Source organism: Mandrillus leucophaeus, unplaced genomic scaffold (genome assembly GCF_000951045.1).
Source record: "Mandrillus leucophaeus isolate KB7577 unplaced genomic scaffold, Mleu.le_1.0 Scaffold577, whole genome shotgun sequence".
NCBI classification, from domain to species: domain Eukaryota; kingdom Metazoa; phylum Chordata; class Mammalia; order Primates; family Cercopithecidae; genus Mandrillus; species Mandrillus leucophaeus.
Genome location: NW_012106219.1, coordinates 195,170 through 217,920, shown reverse-complemented (window position 1 = coordinate 217,920; position 22,751 = coordinate 195,170). Strand labels below are relative to the sequence as shown.

The 22,751-nt window shown below is 35.7% G+C and overlaps 1 protein-coding gene and 1 pseudogene across 2 annotated transcripts in view; one reads left to right on the top strand and one right to left on the bottom strand.

Moving 5' to 3' along the window:
- FNDC3A (fibronectin type III domain containing 3A) overlaps positions 1-22,751 on the top strand; it is a 227,413-nt gene that overhangs the window by 46,331 nt on the left and 158,331 nt on the right. The gene's annotated exons all lie outside the window — the stretch shown is intronic.
- The window catches only part of LOC105552845, a 10,722-nt pseudogene continuing 5,036 nt past the window's right edge, over positions 17,066-22,751 (bottom strand).

Genomic DNA, 22,751 nt, shown 5'->3' with positions numbered 1-22,751 from the left:
CAATAAAGTTTCAAAAGTAGATCAATGAAAAGATGAGAATAATCCTTGGGAAAATTATTTGGTTAATTACATAGTTAAATGCAATGGAGTAGGAAGACAGCAGAGAAAGGATTGATTGGCTTATATATCCACCCCACCAAACATAAAGTAATGTAGGTCTAGAGGATACCAACTGTGAAATAGAAAATAAAGGGGTAAACCTGATAGTTTTTTTTTTTTTTTAGAGAAAGAATGAGTATGATGAAATTTTGGAAATTCACAACTGAAAGTGTGTACAGAAAAAAAGTAGTCCAATTCACATTTTTACAGATGGACAAACTAAAGGCTCATAGTTAACCAGTTTATACTCTGAGTGGCAGATTTGAGACTAGACTCAATATCTTCTGATACCCCAGTCTCCATCACTTTGGAGTAAGAAAGGACATTGAGTTTAAACTCAAAATTCGAAAACACTTGGTTCTAGGAAAGTAATGATCTAGTTGATACTAATAAAACAGTTCAGAAATGGCAGCACCTAATCGATAGGAATGGTTAGTGAATGCTTTTCTAACACTGTCTCCTTACATTCAGTAGGAATGTTCACAAGACAGTTGAGTAGATACGAAGAAATGAAGAGGACCAGTAAACATAACCAAGTAAATATAAAAGACAGTATAAATGTATTTAAACAATTTTTTTCTGTCTGATTTAAAAGTAATTTGCAGAAAGCAATACTTATACACTGTTGGTTGGCTTATAAGGTATAAAAATGTAATTAGTGTTATAGCACAGAGGATGGGAGAGGGAACTGAGATTAGAGGAGCACTGTTTTTTTACATACAATTGGAATTAATTGGATCAACATTGTTATGAGTTAAGAGGTTAATTATAATCCCCAGGGCATCTACTAAGAAAATAACTCAAAAGAATGTAATAAAAGAAACTACGGGAGAATTAAAATGGAATATCAGAATATATTTAACATAAAAAAAGGCAAAAATGGAGGAATTGAGGAACAAAAAAGTTACCATACATAAAACAGAGAACAATAGCAAACTGATAAGGCAAATCCTACCTTATCATTAAGTACATTGCATCTAAATGGATCAAACATGACAGTGAAAAGACAGTTATTGACAGAATGGATGAAAACTCAGGCGCAATGGCTCACACCTGTAATTCCAGCACTTTGGAAGGCCAAGATTGGTGGATCACCTGAGGTCAGGAGTTTGAGACCAGCCTGGCTAACATGGCGAAACCCCATGTCTACTAAAAATAACAAAAATTAGCCAGGTGTGGTGTCACCCATCTACAGTCCTGGCTACTCAGGAGGCTGAGGCAGGAGAATCACTTGAACCCGGGAGGCAGAGGTTGCAGTGAGCCGAGATTGTGCCCCTGCACTCCAGCCTGGGCAACAGAGTGAGACTCTGTCTTTAAAAAAAAATTCATGATTTAACTATGTTCACTCTATAAGAGACACTCTTTTTATTTTTTAAGAGACAGGGTCTTGCTGTGTCACCAGGCTGAAGTGCAGTAATGCCATCGTAGCCCTGAGCTCAAGTGATTCTCCTGCCTCAGCCTCCCAAGTAGCTGGGACACCAGATGCATCCAACTACACCCAGCTAATTTTTTAATTTCTTGTAGAAACTGAGTCTCACTTGTTGCCCAGGCTGGTCTCAAACTCCTGACTTCAAGTGATCCTCCAACCGCATCTTCCCAAAGTGCTAGATTACAGACATGAGCCACACAATGCCCAGCCCAGGACAATCTTCAAATCAAAGACACAAATAGGTTGAAATGTAAAAGATAGAGTAAGACAACTTGTAACCCAAAGAGAAATGAAATGACGACACTAATAATTGACTTTAAGTCAGAAAAGTTACTAGAGACAAAGAAGGATATTTTATAATGATAAAAGGGTCAATCTGCCTGTAACAATCAAGCCCCCAAATATTTGAAATAATGATTGACAGAATTGATGGGAGAAATAGACAATTGAACAATAATAGTTGGAGCCTTCAATAGGTAGAATATTAACAAGGAAATGGAAGGTATGAATGACACTGTAAACGTAATAGTCATCTGTAGAACATTCCACCCAACAACAGCAGCATGTATAATATTTTCAAGTATACATGGATCATTGTCCATTATAGGGTATATACTAGGTCATAAAACTAGCAAGCCTCAATAGGAAGAATTTTTTTTGAGACAAGGTTTCTCTTTCACCCAGACTGGAGTGCAGTGACATAATCACGGCCCACTGCAGCCTTGGCCTCCTGGGCTCAAGTGGTCCTCCCACCTTAACCTCCCAAATAGCTAGGACCACAGATGTGCTCCACCATGCCAGGCTAAATTTTTTTTTTTTAGTAGAGATGGGTTCTCCCTATGTTGCCCAGGCTTCAGTAAATTTAAAAAGATAGAAATAATACAAAGTATTTTCTTCAAACACAATGAAATGAAATTAGAAATCAGTAACACAGAGAAATTTGGGAAAATAACAACTATATATAAATTAAAGAATATGTTTCTACAAAGCCAGTAGGCCAAAGAATAAATCACAAAGGAAATTAGAAAATACTTTGGTATGAATGCAAACAATGATACAACATACTAAAATTCATGGCATACTGCTAAAGTAATGGTTAAAGGAATACGTATACCCTTAAAAGCCCATGTTTAAAAAGAAAGCTCTCAAATCAGTTATCTAAACTTTTACTTTAAAAAGCTGTAAAAAGAAGATAAAACTAAACCCAGAGCTAGCAGAAGAAAATAGTACACCTTAGAGTAGAAATAAATGAAATAGAGAACAGAAAAATATAGAAAATCAAAAATAGCAGAAGTTGGCTCTTTGAAAAGATCGACAATATTGCCAGCCCTTTTAAGTAGACAAATCAAGAAAGAAAGAAGTGTTGGTGGTGTAGTGGTGAGCATAGCTGCTTTCCAGGAAAAAAAAAAGACTCAAATGACTAAAATCGAGAAAGATAAAGAATGAGAGAGTAGACATTAATACAGATCTTACAGAAATGAAAGGATTATTAATGAATACTATGAACAGTTGCTTGCCAACAAATAATCTAAACGAAGTAGACAAATATCTAGAAAGAAACAAAACAACCAAAACTGAATCAAGAAAAAACACAAAACTCCAATAGATGTTTAGCAAGTAAAGAGATTAAATTTGTACCACAAAGAAAAACTGTCCCCAAAGTAAAGCCCAGACTTAGATGGCTTTTTTGGTGAATTCCACCAAATGTTTAAGGGAGAATTAACACCAAATCTAAAACTAAACCAGACAGAGACATCACAAGAAAACTACAGACCAATATCTCTTATGAATATAGATATAAAATCCTCAACAAAGTACTAGCAAATCAAGTCCATCAACATACACAATTCTATTTTACTTCATCATGTGCATCAACAAAGTGGGATTTATAGTAGGAATGTTGAAGTTGGTTCAACGTAAATAAAACTGTCATTGTAATATACCACATGGTCATCTCAGTAGACTCAATAGAAGCATTTGAAAAAATTCAACACTTCTCATGATAAAAACACTCCGTATACAAGCAATAGAAGGGAACTTCCTCAACCTCATAAAAGGCATCTGCAAAAAAATCCATAATTAACATTGTATGGAATGGTGAAAAACTGTATGCTTTTCCTCTAAGATAAGAAACAAGATATGGATGTCCTGGTCTCACCACTTCTATTCAACGTTGTACTGAAAGTCCTAGCCTGGGAAAATAAGTAACTAAAGGACTTAAAGGCCTCCAGGTTGGAAAAGGATTAAAACTCTATTCAAAGAGAACATGATCTTGTAAAAAGAAAATCTTAAAGAATCCACTAAAAAACTATTGGAACTAACAAACAAGTTCAGCAAAGTTGTGGGATATAGGTTCAATATAGAACAATAAATTGTATTTCTATATACTAGCAATGAACAATCTGAAAATGAAATTAAGAAAACTTTTCCATTTACAACAGCATAAAAAAGAATAAAATATTTAGGAATAAGTTTAATGAAAGAAGTATAAGATGTATACACCAAAAACCATAAAACTCACTGAAAGAAATTAAGGAAGACTTAAACAAGTGGAAAGACATCTCATGATCATAGATCAGAAGACTTAATATTGTTAAGGTGAAATACTGCCAAATTATACATATCCAATACATTGCCTACCAAATTCCCAGCTTACTTCTTTGCGGATATTAACAAGTTGAGCCTAAAATTCATGTGGAAATGCAAGAAACACAGAATAGCCAAAACAATTTTGAAAAAGAATACCGTGGGAGAATTCAGTGTTTCTCCATTTTAAAACTTACTACAGGCCGGGTTGGGTGGTTCATGCCCGTAATCTCAGCCCTTTGGGAGGCTGAAGTGGGCAGATCACTTGAGGTCAGAAGTTCGAGACCAGCTTGGCCGAGATGGTGAAACTCCATCTCTACTAAAAATACAAAAATTAGCATGGTGGTATGCACCTGTAATTCCAGCTACTCAGGAGGCTGAGGCAGGAGAATCGATTGAACTCGGGAAGCAGAGGTTTCAGTGAGCCAAGATCTCACCACTGCATGATCAGCCTGAGCAACGGATTGAGACTCCATCTCAAATAAATAAATAAAACTTGCTGCAAAGCTATAGTAATAAGACAGTGCGGTACTGGCCTAAGAATGGACCACTGGAATAGAATGAGGGTCCTGAAATAAACTCTTTACATTTATGTTCAGTTGGTTTTTGACAAAGGTGCCTAGATGATTCAGCTGGGAAATAATAGTCTTTTCAACAAATGGTGCTGGAACAACTGGATATCCACATGTAAAAGTATGAAGTAGGACCTATACTTCATACCATCTACAAAACTAACTCAAAAATCAATTAAAATCCTAAAATAAGAGCTAAATTTTAAGACTGTTAGAATAAAAACGCATAAATCTCTGTGATCTTAAATTATGGAATGATTTCCTAGATAAAAAACTAAAAAGCACAAGAAAGAGAAGAAAAATGAGATTCAGTATACTTCATCAAAACCAAATAATTTTGTGTTATAAGTTTTGTGTTACTATCAGGAAACAAAAAAAATCCACAAAATTGGAGGAAAAAAATCCATAAAATTGGAGAAAATACCTGCAAACTGTATCTGATAAGGGGCTTGTATTCAGAATGTGTGAAGAACTCTTCTAAAAAGACAACCTAATAAAAAGGTGGGCAAAGGATATGAAAAGTCATTTCTTCAAAGAAGTTATGTACATGCACAATAAGCATATGAAAGATTCACATCATCAGTCATCAGGGAAATGCAAATCAAAACCACAATGAGGTACTGCTTCACACCCATTGTAATGGCTAGAATTAAAAAGATAAAAACAAGTGTTAGCAAGGATATAGAAAAATTGGAACCCTCATACACTGCTGGTGGGAATGTAAACTGGTAAATGTTCTTTGGAAAATAGCCTGGCAGTTCCTAAGACAGTTAAACTTAGTGTTACACTATGACCCAGTAATTTCACTCATAGGTGTATACCCAAGAGAAACAAAAACGTATGTCCATGTAAAAAATTGAACAACATTATTTATAACAGCGAAAAAGTGGAAACAATTCAAATGTCCATCAACAGAGAAATGGATAAACGAAATGTGGTATATCAGTAAAATGGAATATTATTTGGCTGTAAACTGGAATGAAGTACTTCAGTATATACCACAACCTGGATGAACCTCAAAAACATTATGCTAAGCGAAAGAAGCCAGTCTTAAAAGTCTACAGAAGTTTCTTTTTGAGGTGATGAGAATGTTCTAAAATTTACTGTGGTAGTGGTTGTACAGTTATTTGTGTATACTAAAAACCATGAAATTATAACTCTTTACAGGGTAAATTTTATCGTATATAGATTATATCAATAAAAATATTTTTAAAGCCTATTTGCATTTTAAATATATGTTTCTATAATTTAAATGTGATTGTTAACAATCCAGAAATAAGTTATTATAAGACTAAGTATTATCAATCTTTCTTTGATAAATGGGTTAAATTTGTGGAGTCAGTTTTAGAATTAAAGCATTAATAGCCTCTTTCTAGGTGTATGGGGTTTGTACACTGATGCTTGTTTCTTTTATATATACATATATAAACTGCAAATATACTGACATATTCCAAGATCAGAGCAAAAACAAAATAACTAAAAATGTGACTTTAAATTAAAATATATTTGTAATCAGCATACTCTTAAATTCTAACTTGTTAACTGACATTGGATTATTTAGAAGCAGATGCTACTGCAGTTCTTTGTTGATTTGGTTGCTATGGTGACTGGATATAGTCACGTACAACAGTAAGCCTACTGTATATTGGATAATTTGATAGAAAATGAGGTTTGAGGTAGGTATTGATGAGTGTACTGGTAATCAGTTGTACGTTTAACATCCTTTCTCTACATGTATTTTCACTGGGTAAGTATAAAATGACATAAGATGCCACCAGAATAGAGTTTGTAAAGGGTGATTTGTTAGACGAAGGACAATATGAGGTCCAACTTGCCAGTGAAAATTACCTTAGTATTCAGTGAATTGAAACAAATTGGAATAGATTTCTGGAGAAGAAGCTGTTGAATCTTAGAGCAGCTGTTGGTACCTGTGGAAGCAGCAGTTGAATGAAAAAAATCAGAGAATGTAACCAACAGTAAGTTAAGTGGGTTTTAGAAGTGGCTTTAGTAGATAAGCAAGTTTATGATATAATACTTAAGTCATATTTTATAATTTATACTTAAATCTTTTGTATTTGTCGGTCAAGGAGTAAGATCATTTTACTGTTTTTTAATGTAGGCGCTGATTAATAGAGCATAAGAGCTACAGATTTACCAGTTTTAGGGTAAACTTAAAACTATTAACCTTTTACCACCGAATAATTTTATTAACTCAATAGTTATAGATTAATTTTGAAAAAATTCTGTTATTTAAATGAAAAAAAATTGTAAAAACCACTTTGTAGTTAAAACTGTCAGCACACTAATACTTTAAATATGTAAATTATTTATAAATGAAGTTATTTTAGCTTATAGATTACATTTATTGCTAAAATAATTATAGCATATTGCCATGAAGTTAAAATTTGTGGAGTCTGTAAAATGCTGTTTTTCTAGTATATTTAGAATTTTTACAATTTGAATATAGAATTTCAGAGTTTATGAATTTATTGAGAATGATCAGTCCAGCTGCACTCCTTGTGAAATTATAAATGTGGAAATTTTCAGAAGCTGTCTTACGAAGAAAGCTATTACAGACTGCTGTAAGACACCTGAAACATAACTTTTACAGACACTAATTATTCACCTTTAAAGAATGTTCTAAGTAATTATATTTTAGTTAATTTGTTAGTATGGTTGAAATGACTGTTTCATACAGGTACACACACCTACCATTTGGGTAATTTGTTGCAGAGTTTGAAATAACTTAACAGTATTTGTTACCCATATAACTTTCATCACAAAACTTCTGAAACTTAGAATTACTTCAATAACTTATTTTGACGTGATCCTATTATGTTGTGAGATACTAATTGTTTTAATTCTAAATTGCATTATGAAAACCTGTGTTTTTGAGTTTTAATGAGCATAATGAATTGCTTTTGATATATTGATGCAGTTTATGTAAGAAAACTTATTCTTCTGTGAAGAGACTATCAGCATTTAAGATAAAACTTACTTTATTAAGACAAGGCAGAAATTTTATTAAAAAAATAAGTTTATGTTCAAATGCAGGCAGTTTATACTGGAAGTGTTACATGTTAAGGGGGTACATGTTATTGCTCAAATATAAGCTATGCGAACAGTGAATTCATATTTTAAACTCAATCCTAAAATGAACAAAGTAAATGAGCATGAAAGTGCTTTGTTAACAATAAAGTAAAACACAACTTTAAGCTGTGATACTGTAATTATCCCCTTTAGTAATCTTGATACCCTGGACTTATTTTGAATATCAGTTTTTAAAGAATGGTAGAATGGTTAAAAAACATGCAAACCCAAATGACACCTGGAAATTGGAATCGATGCTAATATTCTAATTACTGTAAAATCTTTGTGTTTTTTTCTTTAAAATAATTTTAAGTGGAAACATTTTAAGTCTGACTTTTTAATAGAACTGGCTTTAGAAAGAAAGATTTATTGCCAACCTACACATGTATATATGTTCAATGAGATACATGGCACACATGTGCAGGTAATGACACTTTTTAGTAGGATTAGTAAGAATGAAGAACAGATCTACTTATAAGCCTTTCTGAAATAAATGAGAACACAAATCCTTAGTTGCATATATATACACTGTATGTACATATATGCAGACATTGTCTATAAATGTGTATATATGGGATAATGCCTCATTATATTTTAAGAATCTCCCGTATGTGAGGCAGTATGTTGACATACAGAATATACAGAATTTCCCTTTGTAGAAAAGTCACTAAAGTTTACAGTGAAATTAAAAGCTGCACACCTATTAAGTTATAGAGTAGAATTTGAATGTAGAATAGTCTGACTCAAAATTGATTTATCTTTTCTATCAAAATGACTTTATTTCTGTGGAAACAAGTATGAAGACAAATGAGCCTAAACAGGAAAAAAAATATTTTCTAATTACCACATATTATACCCTATATACTGTTTAGTATTGTAATTGGCTGTAACTCTCTCTCTTACTGATTCATCCTTGTATCTCCAGCTCTTCAAAGAGTGCCTAACATATAGTAGTTGCCCATTAATTGTTTGCCAGATAAATGAATTAAATGGGCAATTGGTTGACTCTTCTCAGTTGTTTGTCTATATGCTGGTATCAAGCATATATTGTTACTTAGGTTGAGTTATTATCCATCATGGAACTAAACATCCAAATTCAAATTCATTAGTTTGATAATATTCTTATCTTTTATTTGCAAATCTTAATTTCTATTTTGACTTCAGCTGAAATATGTTATATAAGCCTGTCAGTCTACAGATTGACAGGATCTAGCCAAGTATAGATAAAGCTTAATTCAAAGTTCATGTGATTAAGTTAATTTAATAGCACTTTAATGTATAAATAATTTAGACATATTTGTGAATTGACAGGATGTTCAAGTGAAACGAATTTTCTAGCTTAACTTCTCAGGAAACTCAGATAATTAGTTCAAATTTAGACATAGTGAGATGGAGGTACCTGCAGTTTATCAAGGTGAAAAAATCCAGAAAGTAGTTGAAAATGGAATTTTAAAGCTCAGGGCATCCTGAGATACATTGTCTAATACAGTAGCCATTAACCACATGTGGCTATTTAAACTACTAGAGTTAAATAAAATTGCAAATTCAGTTTCTCATCCCTACTAGTCACATTTCAAGTGCTCAATAGCCACATACAACTAGAGGCTATTATATCAGACAGCACACATGCTATAGGACATTTCTGTCATCACAGAAAGTTCTATCAGACAGCACTGGTGTTGAAGCTGGAGGAAAGGATTTAGGAGTCATTTGGAGATGGACAGTAGTTAATTCAGCAAACATTTATTCAACCTATGTTTTTGTAAATGTACTATAGTCTCTGTGACTACAAAAACAGATTGAGGTCTAAATGTACCACTTTAGTTGCTGTAAATGTAAAAATAGATTGAAGTCTTATGAAAGGCTTGTGTTGTAGTGGAGGTGACATCTTGTAAACAACTAAATACAATTTAGTGCTAAGTGTCATAATAGAAGGATATACAGAGTGCTTTGAACCTTAGAATGGGAATAATATAACTTTGCTTTAGGATGTCAGAATCTTGAAGGATGAGTAGAGTTTTCTGAAGAAGAAATTCTATATTCACAGTCATAGTGGTTGAGAAGCCCTGTTTAGGAAAATATTAGCAGAAATCAAGTCCGAACTAATTGTCGTGCCAAAGAATAGTAAGTCAGTCACAGACCAGAAAATAAAGGTGAAGCTATTGACCATTAGAACACTACATTGAAAGGAGTAGAGTAGATGGGTATCTGGAAAGCTAAAGGATCAGCATAGGAAAATATGAAAAGTAAGGAGTATGCAGATCCTGGACCAGTTCAGGAGAACTCTCATAAGCATTGTGTTCTAGGTATATTCTCTTTCATGTGTGTCCACTTGGCTAGGCTAGAGGCAAGTCCTTAAATTGAAAGATCTATATTGATAAAAAATAATAATACTAAGAGCTACTCATACAGCACTTATAATAACAGCTAATATGTGCATAGATAGTGCTTATTATATGCCAGTCACTGTCCTATGCACTTATTATATGTTAACTCATTTAATCGTCACAAGAACCCCATGAATGCTGAAGTAATTTAAAGACCTTTAACCATGGGTTGGAGGAATGAATGGTTTGGCTTAGCTAACTATTGCTAAGTGTATGTTATTAACTATCATTCAAGGATACAAGGCACAGAGGATTTTCTCCTTTATTATTGCTATCAACCACAGCAAACGTAAAGGAACAGTTGGATAAGGAAGAAATAGAAGAATTAGGCATTCCAAATGTTTATGTGCTTTCTGTAACTTGGGGGTTGTTATATGCAGAATTGTCATGTTCCCCCTCACCCCCTGCCACAACCCAAAATTGATATGTCGAAGTCCTCACCTTCAGTATCTTCAGTACCTCAGAATGTAACTGTATTTGGAGACAGAGTGAAAGGGGAGAGTTCCCTGGCCCCACCCCGCTCGCAAGACATGCAACAGAGGTGTGCCTCTCTGTTCAGCCACTGAGAGCTCCAGCCCCTTATAGGAGCGGGAGCTCGCAGATGGGAGGTGCGGGAGCCAGACAGAGCGAGCATGTTGGGCTCTGGCCCCACGGTAGTGTCTACGGGTGGGTGCCTGCGACTCCCAAAGCCCAAGTGGGTGTGCTGCGGTGCACTCTTTTACCTTTGCCGTACACAGATGGCTTAGGTGCCTTCTTGGCACCCAGGTTCTTGTACGGAGTCCAGGAAGAATAAGGACTTGAAGAGTGAATGTGGGGGCTTTATTGAGTGGTAGAAGTGGATGGATGGGGAGGTGGAAGGGTACCGAGAGGGAAGATTATCTTCCCCTGGAGTTTGGCTGTCCAGCGGCCAAACTCTCTTCTCTGATTGTCCCCACAGAATTCTTGGTGTTCAGGTGCTCCTTCTCTGCCACGCTGTTCTGCTGTTTGTCTGCTCATCTCCTTCTGGAGCCTGGGGTTTGGGATTTATATGGGTACAGGATAAGGGGGTACAGTGGGTCAAAAGACAACTTTTTGGGCATGAAAGCAGGAATGCCTGTTCTCACTTAGGGCCACAGGTATCCAGGCTTGAGAGTGGGTCCTTTGCCAAGGAACTGCCCTCTTCTGCCCACTATTTTCCTGTCTCCTGTGCATATCATTTTCCCCCTCTAAAGAGAAGGTGAGCCCCAATCCGATATGGTTGGTTTCCTTATAAGAACAGGAAATTAGGACATAGACACATACAGAGGGAAGACACAGGAAGAAGATGCCATCTACACATCATGGAGAAAGACTGCAGAAGAAAATAATCTTGCCAACACCTTGCTCTAAGACTTCTAGCATTCAATATTGTGAGAAAATTTCTGTGGTTCTTTTTTATGGCAAACCTATCAAATTAATACAATAGCCAAGATAACTTTTTTGTAAATATTGGAAACATGAATATATGTTTTTGAATTCTGGATTGATTTTCTTACTGTATCTACTAAATCCTTCACCAAGTTTTAGAAATGGAGGTGTGAGGTGTTTACTTTGTTGTTCTCAGACCTAACAATGTTTGTGAAGAATGCAAGTCATATTCCTTTTGGGATGAGGCGAGAAAGTTAACTTATATCTATAAAACTGATGCCATTCATAAACATTTTTCTTTAATTTTTTTTCTGTAATTTGGTTTTGTAGATCTTTTTTGCAAAAATATAGGTGAACAAGAAGTTAGGGGAAAAATATAGATTCTTCACCCACCAGAGAGGGACCTGAATACATATACAGTATTTTGAAAAAGTCCCAGGATGATTCTAAGACAACATCCCTTCCGTCTGGTGCACATCTTCTCATCTGATAGATTTTGGTGGTGCTGTGGGTCAGATGTAAGGTTGTTATTTTTCTTATTCTCTTTTGTATGTAAGAAACTTAGACTGACAGAAATTAAGCAAAATTGAAGTAGGGGACCAAGGAATTGTGTATTACCATTGGAATGTAAAATAATATTTTTCAAAGTTAGTAAGGTATAATTTATGCATAGGCGTCATCTTTTCTATAATACTAGTCTTTTGAATAATACCAATAATTTTCTGTTAATTTATTTTTTAAAAATCTGAATTGTACTAAATGATATCTCAGACATCACTTAACTCTAACTTTTCCCAAGCTGTATGCTCTGTCTGTTTGGAGGTTCCTATCAGGCTTGTTTGTCTCTGGTATCCATGCTCTCTTGTCCTTCCTCACATCAGAGATATCTTTTGCTGCTGTCCTGCTTTTTTGAAACTTAGTTTTCTCCCTCAAGTAAATAATTTTATATATGAGCCTCTTAAATCTTATCTATCCTCTTCTGTAACTTCTCCAAGCCATTGTATTTTTTTTATTGTTTATTAAGAACTGTAGTGAGCATTAAATTTTAATCATATTTTTTCTATATTTTTGTAGTCTTAACTAACATATATACTGGGCATATTTATAACTTTAGTCAGTAACATTTTCATTATCATACTTTCTCTGGTTTTTTTGTTTTGTTTTGTTTTTTATTTTTTATTTTTTTTTCCTGAGATGGAGTTTCGTTCTTTTTGCCCTGGCTGGAGTGCAATGGCACAATCTTGGCTCACGGCAACCTTTGCCTCCTGGATTCAAGCGATCCTCCTGCTTCAGCCTCCCATGTAGCTGGGATTACAGGCATGCACCACCACACCCTGCTAATTTTGTAATTTTAGTAAAGACAGGGTTTCATCATGTTGGCCAGGCTGGTCTTGAACTCCTGACCTCAGGTGATTTGCCCACCTCGGCCTCCCAAAGTACTGGGATTACAGGCGTGAACCACCGTGCTGGCCCTGTTATTTTTTAATGTAACAGTTTTGTGTACATATTTTCATGTGTCATCATAGGACACTTGTAAGAATAACTTAAAAGTCTACATGGCATGGCAATTATTTACAGTCATGATAAATTCTTATCTGCCCTTTGGTAGTAGCCACCTTACCAAAAACATGTTTTAAGCATATGTTTATCTGTTATTCAAGAAGTAATGTAATTATTAGTAGTACTGAATAATTAAATTCAGGAAACACTAAAAATGCTCACTAATTGTATACATCTCTGTTTAAGATGCTTGAAGTTGGACTGTTGGCATATATTCAGACAATAACTTTTATCAATTGCCTACTCACCCATTATTGACACTAATACTCAACCCAGACATTAGAAGTTCCCGCCATTTGCACTTACCGATGGCAAAGGAGAACTCCTAGGTGTCACACCAGTAGAGCAGGGTCTTAAAAGTGCCAACAAATCTGTTGCTAGAAGTGAAGGAAGTGAAAGAAACTGAAGAGAGAAACATATTGCAGAATTTTTACAAATGGTATAATGAAACTGTCCAATCTGAACTCTGATTCTTTAAAATGGTTGGGAGTTATAAGATCAGCAGTGCATTTGAGATAAGTGCAAACTTAAGAGTATGGTTATTTGTTTCTATGAAATTTAAAGATATTGAAGGATTTAGTTTTTAAAAGTCTAATAAAGTACTTTATAATCATTTTATGATAGTATATTTGCAAAATGTGCTCTATAATATACCCTTGTGCAAATAGAGACATCAATGATAAGAATAATAGAGTGATGGACAATTTACCAGGGTTCCTCACCTGTCACACTTCTAAGAGTTACTTGGTTTACAGGATTTTTGTAGTCATTTCATTTATGATTATGCTGGAAACAGGTTTTTTTTTGACATATTTTATCTCAGATAAAATAGCTAGTTAATTTGTAGTTCTCCTTTCACTCTTCTCTCTGCTCATCATATTGTACTATTATAACAAGATTATGGAAAATGCCACTGCATTTGTGGCAGATGGATGTAAAATAGCACAGGAATCCAGAGAATTTGAAGATATATGAGTCCTGTGTTCTGGAGCTGGCCAAAAGTTTGATTATTTGCCAGAAAACTGTGAGTGAGCTTAGCATTTAGACAGGGACCTTTATTACAAAGTAGCCCTGGTTTAATCTGGCATGTTGGCGACAGTACATACAACATACACATCTGTGTATGTTAATTTCTTCTCATCTCACATTTTCAATTTAGTCTTTTAATGATTCCCTAAAATAACTATTTCAGTTGGTATTACTCAGTGACCTAACTTGAATCCTGTGACTGTTTCTCTGCCATACTGTGAAAGCAGTTAGTTTTGTCTGTTTTGTTTACTACTCTATCCCAGTTCTCTAGCAAAAAACCTCACGTTATAAGACCTTAGTAATTGATTGTTGAATGAATTAATCAGTTCCACACACTTCGTAGTCCTCACTCTGCAGTTGTTTATTCTTTGAACAAAAGTTTATTGGAAACCTATTGTGGACTAGGCATGGTGGCTCATGCCTGTAATCCCAGCACTTTGGGAGGCTGAGACGGCGGATCACCTGAGGTCAGGAGTGTGAGACCAGCCTGGCCAACGTGGCGAAACCGCATGTCTACTAAAACTACAAAAATTAGCCGGGCATGGTGGTGGGCACCTGTAATCCCAACTACTCGGGAGGCTAAGGCAGGAGATTTGCTTGAACCTAGGAGGCGGAGGTTGCGATGAGCCAAGGTCGCGCCACTGCACCCCAGCCTGGGCAACAGAGCGAGACTCTGTCTCAAAAAAAAAAAAAAAAAGAAAGAAAAGAAAGAAAATCTGTTACCAGCCAGGCTCTAGGGTATGGAATTTTATAAGACAAGGTGAAGTGTTTGGTTTCATAGTGAGCTTTTATTCTAGTGGAGTGGAAACCACTCATTATAAAACCAAATAATTGCACAAAATAATTTCAGATAGTGATAAGTACTAGGTAAAAAATAAAATATATGTGAGGGGTATATATACCCTACAATTTGGTTGTCAGGGAGCATCTTTCTGAGGAGATGACATCTGAGATACGGGAGTAAAAAGGAGCCAGCCTTATGAAGATCTTGGGAGAAGAACCATAATTTTAATATTCCCCTAAATACAACTTATATGTTAATAGAAAGATATTTATAAAATCCATTGTAAAGCCATCAACTTGCATCAAATCCTCCAAAATTTGAGTATCTTCTTGGGGGGGAAAAGCCCCAGGCTTGAAAAGGTAAGTATTTTTTTTTTTTAATTTTTTCTCTTGGTTATCTTTGATTACTCTTTGTTATCTTGGTGACTCTGATTACTCTTACAACTATTTTATCATCTTCTAGCATTTCTTTGTTTTCTGATTCGCTATTTCTGCTCATATTTTTGTTTCCTTCCTTTATTTTCTTTGGATTAGCTATGCCTTTTCTCACTGAGTTGGACACTTAACATACTAATTTTCAGCTGGGTACAGTGGCTCACACCTGTAATGCCAGCACTTTGGGAGGCCAAAGTGGGAGGATCGCTAGAGCCCAGAAATTTAAGACCAGCCTAGGCAACATAGTGAGAACCTGTCACTACAAAAAATAGAAAAAATTAATGAGGTATGATGCTGCATGCCTGTGGTCCCAGCTGTGATACTTGGGTGGCTGAGGTGGGAGGATTGCTTGAGCCAGAGAAGCTGAGACTACAGTGAACCACAGTTGTGCCCCTGTACTCCAGCCTAGGCAACAGAGACCCTCTCTCAAAAAAAATTAATTTTTGTTGTAAGTATTTAGAGGTCTGAATTTTTTGATAAATACAGTGTTGTTTGCATCCTAAGGTTTAACTGTAGAATGTTTTGGTTACGTTCGTTTCTGTTCCTTTTCTATTATTCATTATAATTTCTTCTTTGGCTTATGAATTATTGAAACGTTTACAGACATTTTATGTTTTTGCTTTTTGAGAGCCAAGGTCTCACTCTGTCACCCAGACTGGAATGCAGTGGTACAATCAAGGCTCACTGCAGCCTTGACCTCCTGGACTCAAAGAATCCTCCCACCTCAGCCTCTCAAGTAGCTGGGACTATAAATGTGTGCCACCACACCCAGCCAAATTTTTTTTTAATGTTTTGTAGAGACAGGGTCTTACTGTGTTGCTTAGGCTGGTCTTGAACTCCTGGGCTCAAGGTATCCTCCCGCCTTGGCTCCCAAAGTGTTGGAATTACAGGTGTGAGTCACTGGACCCAGCCTGCAAACGTATTTCTAAGCTTTTAAAAAATTATTTTATTTTTAACTTATGTGTACATTGAAGACATTTAATACTAATTTCTTTGAAATTTGTGAAACTTGATTTATGGTGTTCTATGTGGCCCATTCTTAAATTTTTTTTTGCTCCACTTCTTTATGTGCTTGAAATGAAAGTATATATTTAAATTGTTAGGTGCGAGGTTCTTTCCAAGATCATTTAGGTCAAACTAATTGATAATGTTGTTCTGATATTCTGTATCCTTGATAATATTTTGTCTGCTTGTTCTATTAATCACAGAGATAAGTGTTAAAACAGCCTGTCATGATAGTGTGATTGGAATGTGATCCTTGTAAATTTTTTAATTCAATTTGATTTTCTCTTTTTTTAAATAAGCAAAACTTTGGCCATTTTTTTTCTAAGTCTTAAGGTTTATTTATAATAATGATTGCCTTCTCCAATGCTTTATAATTTATATTTACAACCCCCCATAAATTTTTTGTATTCTGGATTATTCCTTCACATTTTCTGATATTTGGCGTAATGATGAAGCACACTTCATATCCGTTGACCCCTCTCCTTCAACAACTCAAAACATTAAATAAATACTGTAGAAAAAATGAAGAGATGACCTGAAGACTTGATCATCTACATATAGATGACAGAAGAGTCAGTTCTTTCTAATGAAATACTGTAAGAGTGAAGAATTAACAAATTGTTTGTAGTTTAACGGAAAAGCATAGTAACTCTTTCCAAAACCACTGAATAAAAGTAAAATGAATCCTTTACGTAGCATTCTAATTAGCAGACTGGTTTCCATATCCCATCATTCTCATAGTCTTCTGTTGTCGTGTCTTCTTCCATGTCTCCTTGGGATGAAAAGGGCAGAGGCTGGTTGGCAGGTAGTTCATTCCCACTATTCTGACTCAAAGATACCAGGTTTTAGGTTCAGTGGTTTGAGTGAGTTCACCCAGAGCTTCGTCTACAAGCTGTCCTCCATTAAGCTGTGCCTCCTCTCTGCTGTCAGAGTCTATTATTCCATGCTCCCTGTCAAGTAGGGCTTCCATTTTCAATCTTCCAAAGTGTTGCTCCAGAGGGAGCTTTCCAATTTCTTGGATCAAAGAAATCTGAGGCCGAGCGTGGTGGCTCACGCCTGTAATCCTAACACTTTGGGAGGCCAAGGCGGGCGGATCACCAGGTCAGGGGTTTGAGACCAGCCTGACCAACATGGTGAAACCCTGTCTCTACTAAAAATACAAAACATTAGTCAGGTGTGGTGGCACGCACCTGTAGCCCAGCTACTTGGGAGTTTGAGGCAAGAGAATCACTTGAACCTGGCAGGCGGAGGTTGCAGTAAGCTGAGATCACGTCACTGCACTATAGTCTGGGCAACAAAGTGAGACTCCGCCTCAAGGGAAAAAAAAAAAAAAAGAAATCTGAGCTTGATTTCTCATTTGAATGGTTAACAGAACAAGATATAGCGATAGCGAAGTTTGGAAGCATAAAGCTGGTAGGCAGAAGTCAGAAAAAGTGCTTTTGTTGCCAGGCCATTTTTTTCAGTACTTTTTAAGTGTTAGAAACTACTGGCGTTTGTGCAAGGTTCAAAAACTTGATCCTTCTCCTTTGACAGTGAGCAAATCCTCAAGATTTGTTGAAATGTATCACATCTTTCATAGCTGTAGATGTACTACCCTGAGTAAAGAGCGTGTATTCTTGTCACAAATGAGGATATCTGCAAAACTCAGAAATTCACTGGCTCTCATAAGATTTTTCCTTTCCTTTCCTTTCCTTTCCTTTCCTTTCCTTTCCTTTCCTTTCCTTTCCTTTCCTTTCCTTTCCTTTGCCCTTTCCTTTGCCCTTTCCTTTCCCCTTTCCTTTTCCCTTTCCTTTCCCCTTTCCTTCCCCTCCCCTTTCCTCTCCCCTTTCCTCTCCCGCTTCCTTCTTTTTTAATGGAATCTCACTCTGTCACTCATGCTGGAATGCAGTGGTGCCATCTCGACTAACTGCAACCTCTGTCTCCCAGGTTCAAGCAATTCTCCTGCCTCAGCCTCCCGAGTAGCTGGGACTACAAGTGTGGGCCACCCTGGCCAGCTAATTTTTGTATTTTTAGTAGAGTCGGAGTTTCATCATGTTGGTCTCAAAACACCTGACCTCAAGGATCCACCCGCCTCAGCCTCCCAAAGTGCTGGGATTGCAGGTGTTAGCCACCACACACCCAGCCAAGATATCTACTTTCATTAAAAAAAAAAGCTGTGTAGTTTTGGTGAAGATATAAATTAAATAAATAACCCTCCTGGCATGTGTGACATTTCTACCTCTTCCTCAAATTGAACAAGTAATGTATCCTATACCATACTCTCTTAAATGAGAAGACAACAAAGGTGAGTCTAGTTCTGTTAAGGATGCTCTTCTACGATACAGTTTTTCCCAAAGCTCTGAAGAGAAACAGAGAAACAACTTTGCCGCCAATAGCTTGGACCTCTTGATTTTCAAAAACCCTGTCAGGATGTTTTCTTTGTTTTGATTTTGACAGCACAGCGTCTGATTTTAATGACAGACCTTTTTTTTTTTTTCCATTGTCAGATAAATTGTTCTTTTCTTTTGAAGGAGAAAACTGGAGGCTGTTTCTTACACTTCAGATATCACCAGAACATCCTTGACAGAGCAATTCTAGAGAAGTTTTTATCAGGGACAATACTTTTTCCTTTATTCTTATTACCATCTAAAGTCAGTATTCAATTAAGAAATTTTATGATAATTGTTGTTGCCACAGGGTTGAAGCTAATATTTGAGATAGAACACTCTTCTTGAATTACTCTGGGAAACAATAACCTTTGATTATTTCCATTGAGACTGTCAGAAATTATAAATATAAGAGGACATCGACCAATCTGCACATTCTTTCTTAGAACTTCATGTAAAGTATCAGAATCTCAACAGAACTAATCAGGTAAATCTTCAACCAAAATTATGTTCTTATCAGTCCTCAGATCATCTCCAAGCATATATAGCTTGCGATACTTTGTTACCCTTAGTAACAACTCTTTGTAAACTGAGATCTAAGACTGATAGGGAAATATAAGGCAGCTTGATTCAGGATTAAACATCTTGAAACAATCTTTTTGGAAGTCTGTTACAACTGGATTAATCCACTCTTGTTCTTGAATACCATGCTTCTTTGGTAGTATTTTTATAGTAATTCTTTCCACATCTAAGAGGACTTGTTATGAATAAGATAGATACACCCTGTTTGGGTTGCCTTTCTAAGACGAACTTTCATCCAGGTTTCAACTTCATTTATCTTATGCACATCAAGTTCATGCAGAGTTTCTGGTTTATATTTATCCACCCATAATTCATTTTTAGGCAGATATTCTTTTAAATTTTTTAGAGATAAATCTGTTCTAAGGAAGATAACTTTTTTTTCTACGTGGAAATCTATTACTTTCTAACATTTTTTTCTTGTATGACATGAGTGATTCACACCTAATGTGTAGTAATAGTGTTCTCCCTGTTCTCTGAAAAATCATCACATGATGAGTCTACTCAGTCTTCCACCTTTGTGGAATGTAAACCAAAAACTATCTAAGGCAAGTCTCTTTTTAAAAAATTAAGAAAAATGTTTTTATTTCAATAGGTTTTTGGGAAACAGTTGGTGTTTGATTACCTGAATACATTCTTTAATGGTAATTTCTAAGCTTTTGGTGCACCCATCACCCAAGCAGTATACACTGTACCCAGTGTGTAGTCTTTTATCCCTCACCTCCCCCCACACGTTCCTCTGAGTCCCCAAAATCCAATGTATCACTCTTATGCCTTAAACTGAACATGCATTTGGTTTTCCATTCCTGAGTTACTTCACTTAGAATAATCGTCTCCAGTTCCATCCAGGTTGCTGCAAGTGCCATTATTTTATTTTTTTAATGCCCAAGTAGTATTCCACGGTGTATACATACCACATTTTCTTTATTCATCATTGATTGATGAATATTTGGGTTGGTTACATATTTTTGCAACTGCAAATTGTGCTGCTATAAACATGCATGTGCAGGTATCTTTTTCGTACAATGACTTCCTTTCCGCTGGGTAGATACCTAGTAGTGGAGTTGCTAGATCAAACAGCAGATTTCCTTTTAGTTCTTTAAGGGATCTCCATGCTGTTTTCCATGCCATAGTGGTTATACTAGTTTACATTCCCACCAACAGTGAAAAGCATCTATTATTTTTTGATTTTTTTGTTATAGCCATTCTTGCAGGAGTCGCACTGTGGTTTTGATTTGCATTTCTCTGATCATTAGTGATGTTGAGCATTTTTCTGTAGGCTTGTCGGCCATTTGTGTATCTTCGAGTATTGTCTGTTCATGTCCTTAGCCCACTTTTTGATGGGATTGTTTGTTTTTTTCTTGCTGATTTGTTTGAGTTCTTTGTAGATTCTGGATATTAGTCCTTTGTCTCATATATAGATTGTGAAGATTTTCTCCTACTCTGTGGGTTGTCTGCTAACTCTGAATTATTTCTTTTGCTGTGCTAAAGCTTTTTAGTTTAATTAAGTCCCATCTATTAACCTTTGTTTTTGTTGCATTTGCTTTTGGATTCTTGGTCATGAAGTCTTTGCTTAAGCCAATGTCTAAAAGGGTTTTTTTTCATTGTTATCTGCTAGAATTTTTATCGTTTCAAGTCTTAGATTTAAGACTTTGATTTATGTTGAACTGATTTCTGTATAAAGTGAGAGATGAGGATCCAGTTCCATTCTTCTACATGTGGCTTCCCAATTATCCCAACACCATTTGTTGAATAGGATGTCATTTCCCCACTTTACGTTTTTGTTTACTTTGTTGAAGATCAGTTGACTGTAAGTATTTGGCTTTATTTCTGGGTTTTCTATTCTACTCCAATGATCTGTGTGCCTATTTTTATACCAGTACCATGCTGTTTTAGTGACCTATAGTATAGTTTGAAATCGGGTAATGTAATGTTTCCAGATTTGTTCTTTTTCCATAGTCTTGCTTTGGCTATGCAGGCTCTCTTTCGGTTCCGTATGAATTTTAGGATTTTTTTTTAAGTTCTGTGAAGAATGATGGTGGTATTTTGATGGGAATTGCTTTGAATTTGTAGATTGCTATTGGCTGTATGGTCATTTTACAATATTAATTCTACCCAGTGTTCTGTATAGTAATATTAATTCATGAGCATGGGATGTGTTTCTATTTGTGTCATCTGTGATTTCTTTCAGCAGTGTTTTATAGCTTTTCTTGTAGAGATCTTTCACCTCCTTGGTTAGGTATCTCCTAAGTGTTTTATATTTTTACAGCTATTGTGAAAGAAGTTGAGTTCTTGATTTGATTTTCTGCTTGGTTGCTGTTGGTGTATAGCAGACCTACTGATTTGTGTATATTAATTTTGTATCCTGAAATTTTGCTGAATTCATCTACCAGGTCTAGGAGCTTTTTGGATGAGTCTTTAGGGTTTTCTAGGTGTATGATCATATCATCAGCAAACAGCAACAGTTTGACTTCCTCTTCACCAATTTGGATGCCCTTTATTTCTTTCTCTTGTCTGATTGCTCTGGCTAAGACTTCCAGTACTATGTTGAATAGAAGTGGTAAAAGTGGGTGTTCTTGTCTTGTTCCAGTTCTCAGGGGGAGTACTTTCAACTTTTTCCTGTTCGGTATAATGTTGGCTGTGGGTTGGTCATAGATGGCTTTTATTACCTTAAGGTATGTCCCTTCTATGCTGATTTTGCTGTCTTAATCATAAAGGGATGCTGGGTTTTGTCAAATGCTTTTTTTGCATCTATTGAGATAATCATGTGATTTTTGTTTTTAATTTTGTTTATGTGGTGTGTCACATTTATTGACTTATGTATGTTAAACCATCCCTGCATTCCTGGTATGACAACCACTTCATCATGGTGGATTATCTTTTTAATATGATGTTGGATTCGGTGGTTAGCTAGTATTTTGTTGAGGATTTTTGCCTCTGTGTTCATCAGGGATATTGGTCTGTAGTTTTCTTTTTTTGTTTTGTCCTTCCCTGGTTTTGGTATTAGGGTGATACTGACTGCATAGAATGATTTCAGGAGGATTCCCCTTTTCTCTTTCTTTTGGAATAGTGTCAATAAGATTGGTACCAATTCTTCTTTGAATGTCTGATAGAATTCAGCTGTGAATCCATCTGGTCCTGGCCTTTTTTGTTGTTGTTTGCAGTTTTTTTCATTACCAATTCAGCCTCTCTGCCTGTTGTTGGTCTGTTCAGAGATTCTTCATCTTCCTGGTTTATTCTAGGAGGCTATATATTTCCAGGAATTTATCCATCTCCTCTAGGTTTTCTAATTTATACACATAAAGGTGTTCATAGTAGCCTTGAATAATCTTTTGTATGTCTGTGATATCAGTAGTAATAGCTCCATTGTGTTTCTAGTTGAGCTTATTTGGATCTTCTCTCTTCTCTTCTTTTCTCTCTCTCTTTTTTTTTTTTTTTTTTTTTT